This window comes from Mustela nivalis (genome assembly GCF_964662115.1).
Source record: "Mustela nivalis genome assembly, chromosome: 8".
Taxonomy (NCBI): Eukaryota; Metazoa; Chordata; class Mammalia; order Carnivora; family Mustelidae; genus Mustela; species Mustela nivalis.
Genome location: NC_139027.1, coordinates 12656377 through 12677768, shown reverse-complemented (window position 1 = coordinate 12677768; position 21392 = coordinate 12656377). Strand labels below are relative to the sequence as shown.

The 21392-nt window shown below is 42.4% G+C and overlaps 1 long non-coding RNA gene across 1 annotated transcript in view; it reads right to left on the bottom strand.

The window, feature by feature from the left end:
- Window positions 1-21392, bottom strand: part of LOC309872136 — a 56602-nt gene that overhangs the window by 29799 nt on the left and 5411 nt on the right. The window contains exon 2 of the long non-coding RNA XR_014315688.1: window positions 7176-7234. This is a non-coding gene — a long non-coding RNA (uncharacterized lncRNA). The remainder of the gene's footprint in view (window positions 1-7175; window positions 7235-21392) is intronic.

The following is a 21392-nucleotide window of genomic DNA, read 5'->3' as shown; positions in this document are numbered from 1 at the left end:
ACACACCCATGAGAGCAAGAAATACACCATGGTGGGTTTCCTCCAGAAAGTCTTTCTATCACCATCATCCTCCCCATCTCACTCCCTGCTCTACTTCTGTTATGTCTTACACACCTTATTTGCTCTACGGATCATATTGCTTTATAATCATTTATTTATATGCTTCTCCTGACCAAGAAGTTAACTCCTTGAAGACAAGATCTGTATTTTACTCATTTCTGTTGGTCAGAAAATGTCACACAACTGCTGCCATAACAAATAAACTCTGAGATCTCTGTAGCTTAACAACATTTCAGTCCGTTGCCTGATTGTACAACGCCTCCTGCAGATATTTTTAGGCAGAACATTATCCCCGGTGGCTCTCCTCCACGTGGTCACTCAGGAACCCAGGCTTGCTTGCATGGGGACAAGGCTTGCTCCTAGCTTTGGATTCCTTTTTTGGCTCTTGGTCTTTCAAATTGAGATGATGAAAGAGACTGTACAAGGTACTTTAGGAGCCTGGCCTGGAAGTGGCTAATATTACTGAAGCTCAAATCCATTAGCCAGAATCTAAGCATGTGGTCTCACCTGACTGGTCTAAAAAGCATAATCTCCTGAAAGGTCAGTAGGAAAAAGAAACTTATCTATGGGCACCCAACACCCAGAGGCAGGTACTAAAGCCGAGCATAGCAAGGGGCTTCTGGCAGCCATGTTTAGGCTTCTTGGGCATTTGAGTTTGTCCAAGGCAGCTTCAAGAAGCATCTGCACTACTCTCCTTGCCATTTCAGGCAATAACTGGGCTCCTTGGTGAAGAACTTTTGAAATCCCTCCCTCATTTATCTTTCCATTTACACTTTTCATTTCCAGCAGCTTACAGGAAAAAAAAAAAAAAAAGTAGAGTCTCACATTGCATTCATAATGACCTCACATTTTTTCTGTGTTCCAGGTCCCTGGCAAAGTCTTTAAAGGTTACATCCCATTTTCTACTTGAACCATTCCCCCAAAATCTCTTGATCTAAACCTTAAATGGCACTCTTTAAACAAGACAAAAATTCAGGACTCAAAGAGCTTAAGAAGTGTCCCTTTAAAGGAATAATATTTAATAGTAAGAGCTAATAAGAGCTGTTAAATAATCAATTCAAAGTCCAAAATGTTATTCCCTGGAAGAAGATGTGAAATGGGTCAAAAGCACATCACGCTCTTAGGGTACGGAACAACCCATTTTAACCACTTCCATGGAAATATATTCCCTCAGTTAGAAGTTGGATCAAAGTGTTGTGCTCTGTCTGATCCCTCGTTGAGGATAATGATGACTTTAAACTATTTGTAACCTGATGAATATAGCATAAGGAAAACTCTCATCAAATAATATCCACTAGGTGGTCTGTAGAATAAGAGAAACTTTACTTATAAGGGCTTATTTTGTGGAAATACAGACTTTTAAGGCTGGGGGGCACAGAATCGTACCTCTCAGATTCACAAAGAACATGTAAGTTAGCTAGGTCACCTGACTGCCTCCATAGGAACCCCTGATCTATCTCTGATGGCTTCCACACCCCGACATCAGGTCCAGAAGTCAGACCCTCATCTTTAACACGACATACTGACTGCCATTTAGTTTTAGCAGAAGTTTGTGAAACAAAGAATCGGACCAAAGTATTTGCTTTCAGGTTTCCAATTGATGCCACAGGACAAGCTGAGACAATCTTCCATTACACCAGCGGTCTGCCCAGCTCTCTGGAAGCCAATATTTAAATGAAGTCATTTCTATGCACTCTTCATTAATTCACCTGTTTCTGCATTAGACTTTTGAGTGATGATTACATTCAGGGTACGGCTATAAAGCAGAAAACATACTTCAAGAACCTATCATCTGATAAGGAAAAAAGAACATAGACACCAATAATTGAAAATCAGAAATATTTACTGGATATCACTTCATGCCAGACATTATGGTAAGCCCTGAAGATTAAAAATAAATGAGATTGAGGGAAACTGACACAAATAAGAATAATCACATAAATAAAATTTGTGTGAACAAAAACACTAGGGAGGTATATAAGATAGTGGTAATGGTAGTAGCAGTAATAAATGATAATAAAAATAATAAATAATTAGCACTTAGTAAGTTGGTATGCGATTCCAGGAAACTTTCTTAAGAACCTCATCCTCATTAGAATTTTATAAGTGAGGGACGCCTGGGTGGCTCAGTCAGCTAAGTGTCTGCCTTTGGCTCAAGTCATGATCCCAGGGTCCTGGAATCTAGTCTCGCATCGGGCCCCTTGCCCAGAAGGGATCCTGCTTCTCCCTCTGGCTGCCCCTCACTCTCTCTCATGTGCTCTCTCTCTAACAAACAAATAAATAAAATATTTTAAAAAAATTTTTTAAGAATTTTATAAGTGATGGTATTATTGATAGGATCATGTTACAATTGAGTAATGAAGCACATAGAGATTAAATAACTTCTTGGAGATCACACAGCATTAAGTGGGGTAGACAAGAGTCATACTTGGCATCCTGACTCTTCACAGATGAGAAAACAATTGCTTCTGTTTGGGATATGACCAGGAATGGAACCAGAGAAATGTCCATGGGAGCGACGATATTTTTTACTAATTCCTGAAGAAGACTACAAACTTGCAGAAAGAAAAAAAAAAGAAAGAAAAAAAAAAATCTGGGTTTCCCAGGAAGGGGAAATAGGACATACAAAGGCACAGAGGCATGAAAGAGTGTGTCACCATTGGAGACTTGGCTGCTTGAGAGAGGCTAGAGCTCATGGATAGGACACAAGCAAGGGACAATGCAGAAAGATGGAGAGGAAGGGGTAGGCAGGTTTCCAAGCCTGCATCTGCCACGTTTAGGAGCAGGGACTTCATCTTGCAGGTACTGGTGAGCTGTGCCCATGCTGCGGTCCAGGAAGGGTCTGTTTCTAAAGCACTGGCCTCGCCTCCAAGCCCCTCCCTTTCTCATGGCTGCCCGCCTGCTGGTAAACGTTAGTGTCAGTACTTGACCACTTCCCTTTTCTCTGTACCTTGTGAATCGCCTTTTATTCTTTAAGGATCTGTCAGAAATGAGTCACAATCTCAAATACCTGTCCGTTGGAAGCAAGCTGAGCTTGTACTTCTTTTCTTCTTCTTTTGTTTTTTTTTTAGCTTTTACCTTAAATCAAAATGCATTGGGGTTTAGAATAACTAAGGCAGCTGCACTTGAAAACAACAGCAACAATAGTTTATTTTATAAAGCACCTTGAAAGTATAACAAATTCAGGACTTGATTTAACAGAGCCCCTTGAAAGGAATAGCACTTAATGGCTATAGGGACTTAGAAAAGCAACCCAAAGTTCAGAAGGTGAGTACAGGTGTGCCAGCCAAAGTTAAGGTCCCATCTACAGCTGCCTGACCAACCCCAGTGCTCTTTCTACTGTCACGGTTGTCTCGTCGTTCTGGGGCCAGCAGCCCGTCTGCAGAGTCTAAGATATGGACTCGCTCCACCGGTCTTACTGGGCGTGGACCCATCATGCCAGGCCTCGAGAACTCCAATCACACCTCAAGCTGTGACTTCCACAGTCCTGGGAGGTCATCAGGATCTCTGTATCAGTCTGATCAAACACGGGATACAATAGCTCACCAAACTCTAGCTAAAGCAAGGGAGGGACAGGTGCCATCTCGTGGTGGAGCACGGGGGAAGGAAGGGAGCGGGGAAGAGTCTGCCCCTGGCGCAGACAGTGTTATCACGTGCTGGAAATGGACCACACTGGCGGTGACGGAGCACTGCTCCCTATCAGGGCAGGCGCTCCCACCACACCCCTGCCCTCTGCCACGTCACTGGTGCCTTCATGTATTGGTTAGACTTCATGTGGGATGTGGCTTCTGCCTTTGCCACTTTGGTCGACATCCACTCTGGGTGTGGGCGGACGTTACTGGGGCAGACGAGAGAACAGGTCTGCTCTCCACCTTCTGCTGGGAAATCGTCTTAACTCTTTGACAGAAAATCGGTATTGTTTACTGGGTTATTGAAGACTCTTTCCCAGGGAGAGCGGAAGGGCCATGCTGAGCAGTCAAATGGGCAATGGGCTCATGGTGGTGTGTGCCTGCATATGTGTCACATCTGAATAACAGGGTGTGAGCGGTCCATATCCTTCGAGACGGTTTCAATCAGAAGGTTGACATAACCACCGTCATGATTCATAGAAATTATTCTCATGGTCAAGAGAGGGGAATGAATGAGGCTGGAGCCTATTGAAAAGTGACAAAAAAGATGCAGCTATTTGGCTGGACAGAGAAAAACTTGCTGTAAACTATCACGTGGTCCCTTCCACCTATAACCCAACTAAATCCATGAACCACAGGGGCCAGTCTCTAAGCCAGGCCACGTGGAGGTCAACCTTCAAAAAACAGCCTGAAGTCCACTCTTGGCTTGTGTCAAACCGATGAAATTTTTCCTTTCTCCTGAACGTTTCCCTGACTTTTGCCTCCAGAGCTTCTCACTTGCTAGGACCCTAGAAACATCTTCCTCTCCATTTTCTTTTTATGTTCCTCCTCTTCCTGCCTTCCCTCTCCATTCTCTCCCATGGATTTTTAGTACAAAGAGTACCCTTTTTTTTTTTCTTGTTTGATTTGTTTATTTCTCAAGCATTCTAGATTCAGTGTCTCCGCTAATTAAATGGCAAGACCATTTAAAATGGTGTTTTAAAGCAGAGGAAAACAAATATATCTATGTCAAATTGTGTAAAGCAAAAACAACCTTTTTGGAAACAGACTGGGAGGGGGATGATACCGCGGCTGCCAACTGCAGATTCTCTTTGGCAGAAGGAAAGTTTGAACTCGCTCAAGTTAATAATTGTTATTCAAGCACGCATTCTTACCGCATCCAAGTGCTAAGTGAACAGCAGAAAAAAGCAAATGCTGCAGGAACTCAGAACGGACAGTATCAATATAACCTAAAATATGTAGAGACTTATTTCCATTTGAATCAAATCTTGTGCTTTTATTGCATACACAAAATATAGTTACCTTACTTCTGTTGGCCTGAATGCTCAAATAGCAAATAATTCTTTATTTCTTGTGCTGGATTCTAAACGTAAATTGTCCTGGTAACAAAGAGCACACATCTATTTTCATTGATCACTTCCACTATTAAAGCTAAATAAAAACATACATTTACACACATTGTTGGCATGCATGATTTTAATTCCTACTCACAAGGGGTAACGAGAATCATCTCTATTTGCAGATAAAGAAATGGAGGTTCTGTTAAGTTCACTGGATGAGAAAAGGGTTAGAGTTAAGATAGAAACCTAGGTCTTCTGAAAGCAGGCTGCGAGCTCTGGGGCCTCAAAGAACTTCACGTGGTTTCCCTATGAGCCATTCCTCGTGCCTTGATTCACTCGCAAGAGAAGCATTCGTTAAGTACCAACCACATGGCTTCAGCAACAGCAGCGAGCTTTTGGTGGACACTCTGCGTGAAGGCAGAGGATACCTGATCAATCTTAGGACATTTAATTTACACTGTCATCCTTTTAAACACCCTTTCGGCCTCTCTGTCTTAATGGCACAAAGTGCCCCACAATTATAATCTTTGCTATCAAGCATAGGAAGAGAAGATTTTGCAGCTTTGCTCAAATTCTACAGAATCCCTAGGAGAAACAGAAAAGTGAGTAAAGCTTAGACTGCCTGGTCCTCAGAGGATTTACAAATAAATAATCTTATTGTCTCCAGTAGCCCCCGGATGTAGCCCAGACCTACTACTATCTGTTCTTTTATTCGACACTTGCAAAAGCTTGGGTAGTTTTAATAGGGAACAAAACATGTTGCATTCAAAAATTCACTTCAGGACACACCGAATAAATAGAGAACAGACTGTTTTACATATTCAGAGCTAAGCTGGAACACAAAACTCATGAAAAGTTTGTCAAATGCATCATCATTTGTCTATGGTGAGCAGCAGAACACTGAAAACAGGAAGTAATTTTTCAATTAACAGGTCGCACAATACATGCCTGAGCCTTCTTAGCAATAATCACTCACAAATAATACTATTTGCCTTAATGGGCCAGATGTCTTTAGAGACTATTTGGAACCAAAGTTACTGTATCTCAATGCAACCACATCCCCAGGGGTAAAAATGTCACTGCAGCCAATGGCCTCACCCACACGGGCACTCAGCTGAGGACATCCACACCCATGGAAGCTGGGCTTGGAAGGGCAAGGCCTCGAGTAGCTCACGGGAAGAAAATGATGCTGGGAGGAAGACAGGGGAAGGTAGGGGGCAGGGAGAGTTGAAGAAAGAGAGTAAATACTTTGATTCTAAGACAGCTTCATTCCCTAACCATCACTTAGTAATGGATTAACAGAGGCAAAGGAGTTATAAAAACAATTCCAAATATACCAAAATGTCAACATTGTGCTTTCTCTGGGCCCCTCCTCTGCTTCAATTTCCAGAGCAACGTAAAACCTTCCCTACCACCACCCAGCTCTCCTCACTGATTTCACAGGGTATGTCAATCCAAGATCATCTTTAGAGAAAAAAAAAAATTGTATAAACTCCTTGTAGGTTGGCCAGGCCAAAATGATCAAGCCCATGATGGATGTGACTTGTCATGCCTCTGTAAGTTTCCATAGTGCATCAAGCTGAGCCAAGTACTAGTTTATGGACAGAACTTCTTTTCAAACTTCCTCTCTGCTTTAGGAATAGGACTGGGCTCTCTAAAAGAACGGGTGTTGTTAGAGCCTAGTAAGAATTTGAATAATTTGGGAAAAAGATCATTCAGCTTTCTAAGGCAACGTTATGGACTTCACTTCATTCCTTTCATTCCAACACAGCGAGATAAAGTTCGCTATTTGTCTGGTCAGTGTAGGATTGTTGAGAATGCGTAGAAAGAAAGAAGGAGAAAGGGTCAGAGTGTTCACAGTCCCCGTCCTCCTACCCTGAGGGAGCCACTGGCCATTCTTACCTGTCTCATGTGTTTGATATCATACTTTGCTGAACAACGTGCTTATATGGGTACTTCCTGATTATTTGTCAGTATTAGACTCTGTCCTTTGACTTATCACCATGGAGAATGGAACATTCTTCAAACACCATATGCAAGTGCACATATCCCTCCCTCTTCCCATCCTCCTAATACATTTGATCACACTTTCTGGTAAATTAATATTCAATTCTTACATTATTATGACCATGGGAATATTACTCACAGCTGAGACGTAGGTGCACTAGGAGCCCATTTCTTTTCTTGCAAAAATTTGCATTTTTCCTGGAAAAAAAATTGCTTAGGTTTTTTTAAATATGTGTTAGGTTTTTATATGCCAAGTACTCCAACTGTGAGATGACAATCCTCCCAATGTTATCAAGTGGTCTGTCAGTTTCCTTCCACACACACAGACACCCTTTGGAGATTTTCCTCCAGAAGGCTTACCTCTGCTGCCTTCAGGGCTGGCTGCTTTCCTGCTGCCTGACGAGCATCCTGGGATCTCCTTACATGGACGCTCTCAAAATGTCCTTCCTCTCTGCTACTAGAATCCTATTTTCAGGACCAAATGTATCTTTTTGTCTCCCTCATTGACTCTTTCATTTCTATGAGGTATGTCTGTCGGTAGCTCCCAACACAGGGTACATAGGCATTAAACATATAAGGCCTTGTGTGTTTAAAACTATTGTTATCTTGCCCTCACACATAGTGTTATTTTGGCTGAATATAGAAATATGGAAATACTGTCTTCTCAAAATTTTGGAGTCATTACCATATCACCTTCTGGGTTCCCATCACTTTTGAAGAACTAACAATTTTGATTCTTGCTCCTTTATATGTCAATTACTTTTTTCTTTTTTCTGGAAACTTTAGGCTGTTTCTAAGACAATGATTTGCCTCAATATGGGTTTTTCTGAACATCACGCTGGGCATTATGTGGCCTTTTCAATATGGAAATACATTTTGTCTTTCATTTACAAACAAGTTTTGTCAAGTTTTTCTTTCATAATTTATTCTCCTCTATTTCTCTTCATTGTTTTTTTTTTCCTTTTTTTTTTAAGAATGCCTATACTATAGATGGTGGAAATCCCAAACCGGTTCCCTCAACATCTCACTTTTCTCTCTTATTTTCCAACCTTTTAATTCAATTTCCCAAGACATCTCCCTGAGTTAATCTCCCATACTTCACACTAAATGGTGAAGAATTCACCCACCAAATTTCTCATTCTGTTATCAAAAAACACTACATAAAAGTCATAAAAATTCTACCCAGAATTTACATGTAAAAGCAATTGCCAAGTTCTGCATTCAAGCAAGAAAATAATTACAAAGCTGTGTTCTACAAAGAAATATTTCCAGCAGTAATTGATTAGTCTGTCATCATCAGAGAAAGTTTTGATGCAGTAATTGAATTTTCTAGATCACTGACTTTAAAAACCAACATAAAAAAAGAAGGAAAAATGAAGACACATATGTTGACATGAAGACACTTATGTTGACCTAAAACCCATTCATTCAAAAATGTTTCTATAGGCAAAGTATTCTAGGTATCCTGAAGACTATAAACTGCAGTGAATTTATTTATATAAAGCACTATTCTAATACATGCCTTAGTAAATATGAAAATCAATACATGGTCTTCACCTGATAGACCCTGAGTCCAAAATGATACAGAGTAAGACTATTGTTTTTATTCTTGCTTAAATATAAATGTACCATATCCACTATTCCTCCAAGTTTCCTTTAGTTGCAGGAACACTCATTTTTTTTTTTTGTCCATTCAGTCAGTCAGTCTTTAAACTAACCTTTGTAGGTCAGGTGTGCACCAGGCTATGAAAATACAAGGTTGGATAAGAAATGGCACCGGCCTCCATAGATCTCACACAGCCTGGAGAGTAAGAAGCTAGTGCTACTCCACTAATGCTGGCCAAGAGGGACTTCAGACAGAAGCCTCACTAACCCAAGAAGCCACACAAACTCCAAAGTGTGTGTCCCTTTGTTTCTGTTGCCAGAGATGGAGTAAGAGGTATACAGCTCTGCTCTTCAGGAAGGTAGTGTGGTGAACCCCTACTTCGTATGCACAGAAACCTTCCCGTGCACGAACCTGAAGGCAGGAGAAAAAAGGTAGATGTCTGCCTGCCCCTCAGCCAGGGGAAGGATCAGAAATGATGTCACCTTAGGAAAACAGCTCTCATCCTAAACCTAGGATTCATGTGAGTTTCCTGCGAACACTTGTGTGTGTCCTTGGGAGACACGTAAGTGTGCATCTGAACATGGATGTGTGTCCACAAATTGTCCTCAGGTAGCTGGAAGCCAGTATCTTTACCTCACAGTAGCAGATCCTTCAAAGCAGACCTGGTTTGCCAAGATCTTTCCTCCCTCCATACCAAATGTAGGCAATAAACTGTTAGAGATCCCTTTGTCCCATGAATGGCCTATGTAAGAGATGTTATGGGCTGTATGTCCGTGTTCCCCCAAAATTCATTTGTTGAAATCCTAACCCCCCCTAGAATTGTATTAGAAGCTAATTAGGTTTCGATGAGGGTGAAGCCCCTTAGGATGTGATTAGTTTCCCTCTAAAAGTGACACTAGTGCTTGCTCTCTTTGCAGTGTGAGAACCCACAAGAAGGAGGCTCTCAGCAAACCAAAAGAGGGCCCTCACCAGACACCAGATCTGCCGACACCTTGATCTTGGGCTTCCCAGGCTCTGAATGATGAGAAATAAATGTTTGTCATCTAAGCCCCCCATCCATGGTGTTTTGTTGTAGCAGCCAGAACTGAGTAAGGCTGAAGGGATCCGTAGGAAAGATACTTAAACGAAGCCAACTTCCGTGAGCAAAAGATGGTGATTTCCTTAAAGACGGGAAAGATACACCCTAAAAAGGGTCAGGGAAGGGCTGTCTCTGTGAAAAAGGAAACGAGACAGAAAAGCAAGGCAAAGATTGGGTTGCTTCATGAGAGCAACTCTGTGAAGGATTAATCTTTTTTTTTTTTTTTAATTCTTTGTTGGGTGATGGAAGCGGTGATTTCTAACATTTAGCTTTAATATTTCTCACTGTGACCTTGTCACCCCAAATGTTTAGTAAGACCCAATACATTATCATTTCATACTGGTGGTGCTCTGAGATGTGAAGAAGCGAGAGCATCTTGCCCACTGGGGCCCGCAGGCTGGGGGAGCAAGGTGGTGAGGGGGAAAGAGATCCAAGAGGTCTGAGAGCTGAAGTAGGAAACAGTGCACCAGAGCCCCAGAGTACAAAACTCCATGCTTTGGTAATTCACACAGGATTACATGACTGCTTTTAAAAAAAGAAAAAAAAAAAAAAAGATTGTCATTAATTCAAACTTGGACCATTATAATATGCAGGCAGACAATTATAGTGGAAAGATTGTGAGTTTTAGAGTCTCATGATGTGAGTTCAAGTTCAGGCTCTGTCATTTATATTGGCCACAACCTCTCTGAACCTCCTGTGTAAGATAAGATCATAATCTCGACCTTATCTCTTCCCTAGGATTTTTGAGAGAATCACATAGGACAATAAATGCTGAAAAAAAAAAAAAAATTCCCAAGTTGTAAAGTGTCCACACATTTGCATGTAGAGCTAGGGAGGGGGCGGGGCACTCCCACTCAGAGTCCGTCCCTCTGGTCTACCTTGCACCATCCAGCATCCCCAGGACCGGTGATGGGCGGGGCGGGGCGGGGTGGGCATTGCTGACTCCACCATCCACTGTTCACGTCTCAGTGGACTGGCATGACTCAGGGCACAGCTGAAGCATTTCAAATGCACATCCATCTCCAAACCCAATCTGAACTGGCCACCTAATCCTTTTGTTATCTCTCAGTTTGGAGCATGCTAAGAATGGCAATTACGAAATTTTAAAAGATTCACTGGCAAACGATTAGAATGAAATTCATCTTGAGAACAAAGACGACTTGCTCGTTTTTGCATACAAATAAAACCTGCACAAAAGCCTGGGATAAATTCCATTTTCCTCTTTGGCAGCGTTTCTGTCCTCTAGAAATAAAAGGAATTCTGAGAGGCAACATGCTCTCCAACTTTATCCTTCTTCGTTGAAAAGAGCCTGAGCACTGGGAAGGGGAGATGTGGAGAAATGCTGTATGGAGAATTAATAGTGTTTGTCCAAATAATAACATTCGTTTGCTCAATACCTACAATGTACTTGGTGCTTTTCCTGGCAGGTCACTCAATTCAGACCATACTTCTGTGAAAAGAAATGCCGTCCCCACTTTATAGAAAAGACTGAGATGTGAGAAGGAAGTCATTTACCCAAGGAAACCCAAAGCTGAGACAGAGTCACACTCAAGGGGTGACTTCAAAACACACATGGAATGTTCCCTTGAAAAGAAAAGAAGGAAGCCCTTGGCATTTCCACCCTAGTACCCCAGGACTCTGAATCCTAAAGAAGGTGTTGAGGTTTGTTCTGAAGCCTCCAGGACCAGCCAACCTTGTCGAAAATGCCAAGTGAAGTTTCTATATGACTTCCATGCCCAGGAAAACATGCTAGGGTTGAGATGGGAACAATAGAAAGGTGCTCTGATTTTTAAAACAGAAATGAGGGGTCTGCACTGACAGAGGGCACCCAGTATTTTTCCCCATAGGCATGGTCTCAGCAAAGGGGCAGAGATGGCCGACTAGATTTCCCTCTTCCGGGTAGTGTGCAGAGGAAAAAGAGCTCTGGATTTGGGGTCAAGTCCCAGCTCCAACATTTTATTAACCTGGTGATCTTTGGAAAAATACGTAAGCTTTTTATCTTAATGGGGCTCCTGGGGGATTAAATCAGCTTTAACGTGGTATTTAGCTCCTGCCGGTGGTCAAGGTAGGAGGCCCCAGGGATAGGCACCCTCACCTGACTGCGTTGGGCCCACTCTGCCTCTGCGATGACTCCAGAAGCTGGCCGCAGAATGAGCATCCCCCACACCCCATCAATTCACCCCATCTCCACAGAATCAAGGGTTTGATATTTTGAGGAGGTATCACTGAAGCCCAAAGCCAAGTTCCAGCAAAACAATTCAGAAGAGCAAATGGAAAACAGCTCATGTCTGTTTTACTCTAAGGCATAAATTAGAAATGATAAAAATGTTAGGAGATGCCCAAGTCATTTTAAGGACACTTGAATTCATCTGCCAACTTTACAGTCTTTCAAACAAATAAGAGGACTGAATTTTTGAGCAAGTTGTTCAGGAAAAGAGGACCGACTCCCATCATAAGTATTCCATAGTGTTCTCTCTGCAGGACCCAAAATGCCACACCAAGTTGCATACGGTCTTAAGAGTTCAAGGTGTTTGGACGTACAATACAAATAACCAGTGACTGAGAAAGAACAGTCAGCCTCTCACATATGAGATGCAACTTTAAAATAATGAAACTATTCCCAAGGGCATCCTTCATGGACTTAATCTAAATGTTAGCAACAGTCTGGGCAGGTAGGCCGCCTTCTCTTTCTCACAGGGAGGGCTCACTGCTCCTTGCAGTCTCTGCAAGCATGTGGCTGAGGACTGTGGGCACCCCTCCCCATCTTCTGTCACAGATGAGATAAGGTTAGCCCTGGCCCCTTCTCCAGAAGGCACTGAGCCTGCAGAGGAGGCCCGTGGGCATCTATGGCCCTTCACTTCTGGTCCAGGCCTGACCCCATGCCCCACATACAGAGTTGAAAACTCAGCTTCCTTGTCATTAAAACTTTGTCTTTTGATATCATTTTCGACTTATAGAAATAGTACAGGATAGTACTCTCCCCCCGACCCCGCTTGCCCTCCTGTCAACATCTTGCATAACCGCAATAAAATTATAAAATTAAAAAACCAGGAAATTCGCATAATACAATGCTATTAGCTAAACTACAGACATACTTCACAATTGCAAACAGTGCACATGTATTTTCACATTGTCGGGATGTCTTGAAGTGACATGGCCAGACCAAAAAGTAAGTGCATACAGAGTTCTGAAGAATGTGACCAAGAGCCTCTCCAGATGCGCTGAACCACTTTGCATCCCCTCCAGCCTTGTATAATGGTACCCAGAGATCTGCCAGCAGGCTGGGTTCAACTTTTTAAAATCTGGTAAGTGAAAAACAGTATCCCATGTTATTTTAATTTTGATTTCTCTAATTATGAGTAATTTGAATATTTTTCATATGTTTGAGGAACATCTGCTTTGTTTTATTGCTATCTCAAGGAAAGGCATGGAAGAAACATGTAGTCAAAGGGTTCACCCATCCCAGCTGAGTGTGGGCAGAGATTAAAGGTCACGGATTCTCTGGTCCAAAAGCTGTGGCCACAAGCAGTCACTGTCCCTCTGTCCGCTCTCTCTGTCAGTGCCCTGGGGCTGTCTCACTCAACTAACAGATATCAGGAGTCACCCTCTCCCCAAGAAACTGAACCTATGAGAAGATCAAGGGCTTTGGGGTCAGTAGAACCTGGTACTTCTTCCGAGCTATGTGGTTTTGGACAAATTACTTCACCTGTCGGTGTCTCAGTTTCCTTATTTTATTTCATTTTTTATTATGTTATGTTAGTCACCATATATTACATCATTAGTTTTTGATGTAGTGTTCCGTGATTCATTGTTTGTATATAACACTCAGTGCTCCATGCAGTCCATGCCCTCCTCCATACTCATCACCAGGCTCATTCATCTCCCCACCCCCACTCCCTTCTAAAACCCTCAGTTTGTTTCCCAGAGTCCATAGTCTCTCGTGGTTCGTCTCCCACTAAGATTTCTCCCTCTTCGCTTTTCCCTTCTCCTAATGTCCTCCATGCTATTCCTTATGTTCCACAAATAAGTGAGACCATATGACAACTGACTTTCTTTGTTTGACTTATTTCACTCAGCATAATCGCCTCCAGTGCCAGCCATGTTGGTGCAAAAAGTTGGGTATTCATCCTTATTTTTAAAAATGGGAATAGATGAACTCTATTAATTTTATGGCTGTCACAAAAGTTAAATGAATAAATGGATACAAAGCTTCTCCTTTCATGGTTGACAAGTGAGAGAACCTTGGTAAATGTTAGTTCTCCTGAGTAACTTTCACCTACACAGGTCATAATTTACTGTAATGCCCTCATGCCTTCAAATGCCTGAGAAGGATGGGTGTCCATTGATGTCCCAGACCTTATTTTTTTACCTTGACCACGGAGCAGGAGAATAAGGTGACTCTCTGATACTAGAATTTAGGTGCTGTATCATCAGATCAGGAAGATAATTGAGGTGGGGATAGGATTACCAGGCTCAACAAATAAAAATACAAATTATAAATAAATAAATTTGGATTTCACTTTCTTGGTATAAAAGACACTCATGTAGGATCCTCTCTTAAATTTAGAAACCTCATAATATTATTTCAATCACATTCCTAAAAGATGCAGATTTGATAAAAATGGGGTTACAAGATAAAATAAAGGACACTCAAATGTGAATTTCAGGGGCACCTGGGTAGCTCAGTCAGTTAAGCATCTGCCTTCAGCTCAGATCATGATCCCAGGGTCCTGCAATCGAGTCCCACATCAGGCTTCTTGCTCAACAGGGAGCCTGATTCCCTCTCTGCTTGCCTTTTCCTCTCTGCTTGCCTTTCCCTGTGCTTGTGTTCTCTCTCTGTCTTTCTCTGACAAATAAATAAATTCTTCAAAAAATATGAATTTCATATAAACAATGAATTTTTTTCATATAAGTAGATCCCACATATTGCATGGGACATACTTACACTACAAATTATTTCTCGTTAATCTGAAATTCCAATATTGAATGAGACATACTTCTACTAAAAAAAAAATAAAGTATTGTTATCTGAAACTCAAATTTAACTGGGAATCCTATATATTATCTGGCAACCCTAGTAGGAGACCTTTCAATGTCTGAAAATCACATGAAAGGTGGCTGTCCCTCCATTGTGTGCAATGAAACTGAATAGAGAGAAATTTCCATAGATAAAACACCTGGGAGTTGTATCCCTTAGGATGTGCTGGTTGCAAATGACAGAAACCCAACTCAAGATGGCACACACAAATAGTGGATGTATTGCTCCACATAGTCAAAAATGTAAGGGATCCAGCTGACTTCCATATGCCAATGTCAAGGGGTCCAATGGTGTCATAAAGAACATCTTGTGTTCTCCATCTTGCAGCTTTGCTTTCCTATGTTTGGGCTTCATTCTCAGACAAGCTCTTCCCACGTGGTAGCAAAGCCAGCAAGCAGCAGTTTTCACCCCCCCCCCATCCTTACAACGAACTATCCTACAAAGGGAAGGTGCGTTGCCTCTTTCCCAGTTGCTTCTGCAAGAGGCTCATGGAGAACTCTTGAAGGGCTTGGGTCTTGTCCCCCTGTCACTGCTAGGTGGAAGCATTAACCCCAGCAGAGGCACATGAATGGTTTGCCAGAGGGGAGATGGGCTTTGCCATCAAAGAAACCAGGGAGAGGGAAATATGCATGGAGTATAACAAAAGCTCCAGTGACTACATCCCTCGCTAAAAGTTGGTTAATCAGTCAAACCTCCAACACCAGAGGAAAGAGAGAGACTCTTGCTGCTGCCAATGCAAGAATAACAGGAGGAAGGGCTGGGATCAGGGATATAATGGGTGACTGACAACTACGATTGTCTAAATAAAACAGTTAATTCTCATAGGAGGTCAGGAAAGATAGTGAAATAATGAAATTTGCCACTGTATTTGTCTACCTGACATAAGGTGAAGCCCATGTGGGGAAAACCTCCATAAATGATGAGGCATAACGGAAAACAAAGTGGTCTCAGGGCCCACCAAGGACACTGCTGGAACCGTCATACGGAAAAGGGGGACTAAAGTCAGATCTAAAACCCCAAGTGAGAGAGCGTCACCGCCCTCTCCACAAGGCTCCCTAAGACGCCCTCACTCCTACAAACAACCAGCTTCAGAAAACCTGCCTTCTCCTCATCTGGAAGTCATGTCCTAGGGAGATTTTTCTGAAGGGAAGAGTTTGATAATTATTAAATGCTGCAAGCTTGAAACTACTTGCTTTAGTGGAAACATCATTTCCAGTGACAAATCAGCCCTGAAATTAAACAAATGTCTTTACTATAAAAGTGAGACATGGGGGCCAGGAAGGCAGAGAAGGCAATGCCTTCCATCTTTATACACACACACACACACACACACACATACATATCATGTGTTTAGGTATGTCTATGTATTTGTATATGTATTTATATTGTTTAGGTCCTTATTATGTGTATATATACCTATAGGTATATATAGGTGTGTATATTTTTTTATACATACACACACACATACATATACATATACATATCATGTATTTATTATGCACTTTACCACTGATACAATTTTGTTTTTTAAGTAAGCTCTATGGCCAGCATGGGGCCCAACACAAGACCTGAACTCATGACCCTGAGATTAAGACCTGAGCTTAGAGATCTGGAGTCGGATACTTAACTGACCGAGCCACCCAGGCACCCCAGGAATGCCTTCCATCTTCAAGGAAATAGACATTGGAATTTATGATGGAATCCAGATGAAGTTTGATCTGCAGAAACCCCTCTTGAGAGAGCAGGAAAGATGCCTGTGGCTCTTTGGATGGGAGCATTGCACAAAGAGGGAACGGGTGGTGCAAAACCCCAGGCAAGGGCTCAGCAAGACGTGGGGACTCTCAGGGCCAGCCCTGGTCTGCATCGCAGTTCTCCCAAGTCTTCTATGACATCCCTGACAACAAGAACAGTTTGTCTCTTAGGACACTTAAACCAATATGATCTCTACTACTAGGCCAAGAGTAAGGAAATGTATGAAACCATGACATGGGAAATATTATACTTTATAGTCAGAAGAATTATTAGTGTGTTTATAAAATGTAATAGAGGAAAACTTGGGTGAAATCATATTTCAAGTTATCTCAGGAAAGCATTACTCAAGGAAACTGTTTTCCCTTTTAAAGCTTGAATTCCTACATAAAGGACAAAATTGCCTCCCTCTTACTTGTGTTTTTTCTAAAGATTCCATTTCATTTTTCCTGAGACCTAGAGAAACTGCCTTTACTCTAAATTTAAGACTGAAAACAGGGGAAATCCAGAAAAACTCAAAGGAAGTATCGACCAGAGACCAGCAACAAATGATTCTAGAATCAACATTTTACTTCAATAAATCCCTGGGGAACCCCATGAGGCCCAGCCTTGGCATGGAGTCACATTCAAAGGAAATACAAACTGTACCTCCATATTAAGCAAAATGTTGGTGTTTAAAATAGGGCATGAGTGCGGGAGATTTTACATACCTGGGTACCCAAAAAGCATTCCAGACATATCTTCAGACAATGTTTCTATCTTCCACTTCACACAGCAGGTCTCACACCACCCTGCTCTCTTCCTCTCAGCCCTTCTTCCTTCACATGCACGACACGCATTAGGGTGCCTGGCCTATGCTCCTTCCCAGGCCTGCTCTCCCTAACACTTGGTCATGTTCTTCCAATCCAGGGGAGCTGAAGGACCCAGAAGGATCACACCTCCTTCCTCTACCTTTACTCCCCCACCAGGAAGTCACTTTGTGGTGTCTTCATCTCTTGTTCCACTCACCTTGGGAAAAACCTTTAAGGAGTATTTCCCCCTCATTACAACTCATGCTTCCGCTCTATCTTCCCAGAAGAAAACAGTGCAAAGGAAATAGATAAAATTTCCACCAAGAAAATTCACAAAGATTCCCCTCAAAAAAAAAAAAAAAAAAAAAAGACTAGAGTGAAGGACAAGGCTAAATCGCCCAGGCAAAAGAATATAGAATGTCCTTGGAACAGAAATTCCTTTCGGCAGCCCAGGATAGAGAGCAGTTGGGCAGAGAGCAGAAAAATCTGCCGTGTTCTTGTTCTCTGAATGGGGAATGGCAGGGTGGGCTCAGGAGATGACACTTTGTTCAAAAAGTGATGTGGTTGGCTTGTACACTGATGGTCACAGCAGCATTATTCACAGTAGCCAAAAGGCAGAAGCCACCCGCCCCAACTGTCCATCAACAGATGAAAGGAGAAACAAAATGTGGTCTATCCAGACAACGGAATTGTATTTAACCTTAAAGGGAAAGACATCCTCTTACATGCAACAACGCCCATGAACCTCGAGGACATGATACTGAGTGAAATAAGCCAGTCAATCACAAAAAGACAAAGTACTGCGTGACTCCACTTGTGTGAGGTACCTAGACTATCAAAGTCAAAGAGACAGAAGGTAGAATGGTGGTTGCCAAGGGCTAGAGAAAGGAGAAATGGGGAACGTTGCTCCATAGGTACAGAGTTTCAGTTTTGCAAGCTAAGAAGAGTTCTGGAGATTGGTTGTACAATGTTGTACAATGTGAAAATACTTAACACGACTGAACTGTACACTTAGAAATGGTTAAAAATTAACAAGACAGGAAACAACATGTGTTGGAGAGGATGTGGAGAAGGGGGAACCCTCTTATACTATTGGTGGAAATGCAAGTTGGTGCAGCCACTTTGGAGAACAGTGTGGAGATTCCTCAAGAAATTAAAAATAGAGCTTCCCTATGACCCTGCAATTACACTACTGGGTATTTACCCCAAAGATACAGATGTAGTGAAAAGAAGGGCCATCTGTACCCCCAATGTTTATAGCAACAATGGCCACGGTTGCCAAACTGTGGAAAGAACCAAGATGCCCTTCTACGGATGAATGGATAAGGAAGATGTGGTCCATATACACTATGGAGTATTATGCCTCCATCAGAAAGGATGAATACCCAACTTTTGTAGCCACATGGACGGGACTGGAAGAGATTATGCTGAGTGAAATAAGTCAAGCAGAGAGAGTCAATTATCATATGGTTTCACTTATTTGTGGAGCATAACAAATAGCATGGAGGACATGGGGAGATGGATAGGAGAAGGGAGTTGGGGTAAATTGGAAGGGGAGGTGAATCATGAGAGACTATGGACTCTGAAAAACAATCTGAGGGTTTTGAAGGGGCGGGGGGGGGGGAGGTTGGGGGAAGCAGGGGGTGGGTATTAGGGAGAGCACATATTGCATCAAAAAAAAAAAAGAAATGGTTAAGGTGGTACATTTTATGGTATGTGTACTTTTAACACAATTTAAATTTTTTTTAATTTGCTTTTTAAAAAATGACATGGTTGGGAAGACCAAAAGAATATGAAAATTCCTATTGGATGAGGGAGAAAGTAGAGGTGGACAGACAGATGATGAGGCTGATAGGAAAGTGCAGGGGGAAGGGCAGCAGAGGTTCAGTCCCCAAGGAGGCAGAGGGAGGGCCTCAGCCCTGCGCTGCCTCCCCACACCCTTGCCCAACCACTGAGAAGAAGAAGCCTCTATTCCTCTCAAGCCCAGAGACAGCAGGCTTGGCAGCACCGTGCTCTGGGTCATGCAGGCTGACCTGCTGACCAGAGCCATGGCAGAGATGAAGACAGCTCCTACCTGTGAACCATTGTCCTCCTGAGAGAGAGACAGAGAGAGGCGGCACATGTCTGTGAAGCATCCTAGGGAGCCTCAGTCCCTCAGGTACTCAGACGGGGGCCCCAGTGCTGCAACACTTCATTCTCCTGGCGTCACTGGGGTGTGACATCTATCCGGTTCCATGACCAGAGAGGGACCAATCACATGGCCTGCACGTGGCCGATTCCCAAAGACTGGAACAAAAATAGAAAAGGAAACCTTTCTGGACACTAAGCCACATCTGACCCCAGGCTCTCTCTGAGGGTAACAGAAGCCAGGTGGACACAGGGCCCCATGCTAAGGCCACTGCAAGTCTGGGCTGTAAGTCCATCTAAAAGATGAGAACTTTTATAACAAGATCCCACTTGACCTCTGGAAACTGCTCGCATGTTGTTTGTCCCTAAACTTTCGAGCCCATTGAGAACAGTTGAATAAGATTCTTGCATATTCCATTTTAGGTCCTCACCTCCTTTCTCCACCTTTTCTTACCACTCTCACTAGCACTCCACCTGTTCTCCACAGAGTTGCCAAAGAGAGCTTTCTAGAATACAATTCTCATAAGGTTATCCCTGCATAAAGCTCCTTCAGAGACTCCGCACTGGACATGGGATAAATTCCAAGCTCACCAGCCCAGGTCACAGCTCAATATACTCCCTTCGGTCCAGCATTGCCTTTGACCAAAATTTTCTTGGCCTGGACCATTCTCCCATCTTCCCCAATGCCCAGCCATCATCATCTAATTAATAGTGACACATCCATTCAGTCAGCATAAGGGATCCTCCTCTGGGACGTTTCCTCTGGTCCCGTCTCACCCAGGTGGAATTGGATTCCTCCAACTGCTCCTGATTCCTATCTTGCCCAGTGCACTCACCAAAGAACTGGGCTGATGTGTAGGAGTGCTCAATGTTTTTTGAATTAATTAACTAATTAATGAATGAAATAAATATAAAGAGAGAGGAAGGGAAGGACAGGACTGAGTATTTTGGCCTTGCTCAGTCCTCTACTCTACACCATTTCAACTAAAAGAGCCTCCTCTGCCTGTGTGTCAGAATTCCTCACTGGTGATGAAGGCAAATTTGGTTTTGCTAGTCTATGTGTAATTGATGAGGTCACAGAGGCATATCTGCTTGTCACTGTGATCCAGCTCATGGAGACAGCATCAGCTCTGGTCTGTCTGCTCAAGGTGGCAGAACTGAGAACCAGGAAGCCCCAATATCCTTCTCGCCCCCATCCAAGCTTGTATGTGCAGTCCCTATGAGTAAGAGCTTAGCAAAGGCAATTGACATCTGCTGCATCCCAAACACTTTATGGAGTGATGTGAGATATAAATGAAGAGGCTTCCAAACTAGGAACACTGAAACAGCCATGTTTCTCAAACATAAAATCATGTCCATTGTCTTCCAGCAATGAGCCTGAGTCCACCAAAGGAGCCCAGCCCAGCCTCCTTCAAGATACTGATTTGTTCCCATACCCATCTTAGAGCTTGGGTAGCAACTGAAGTTTGACCAGTGATGCTCTCATGGTAAAATATTGTCTTCAAGAAGCTTAAAATCTAGTAAGGGAAACCATCACTAGAGAAATAATTGGCAATTCAAAATAATTTGTAGATTATTATATGAGAATACAAGGGAAAATTTCGTTATGCTCTGCTCAGTCTCCATACCCTCATTTTACAGACAAAACTAAAAATTTCAAAGCAATTTGCCCTAGGGTCACACAATCATTTGCGGCTCCATTGCTGGAATGAAATTTGTTAGCACAGGGAATTTGTGCACACTTACAAAGTTAAAAAAAAGTTATATTAAAATTAATATAAACTAAGTTTTGAAAATGAAATATTAAGATATGTACTACTTATAGGCAACTGTCTATACTTTGAGTTTCAGAAGCAAAATGCCAAAATTTTAGTTTCAACTACATTTTCTTGTCAATCTTCTATTTACAAAAATCCCCTAACATGTCTCTCATTCATGGTATCTAGCAAACTAGCTCCTGGGAGTTA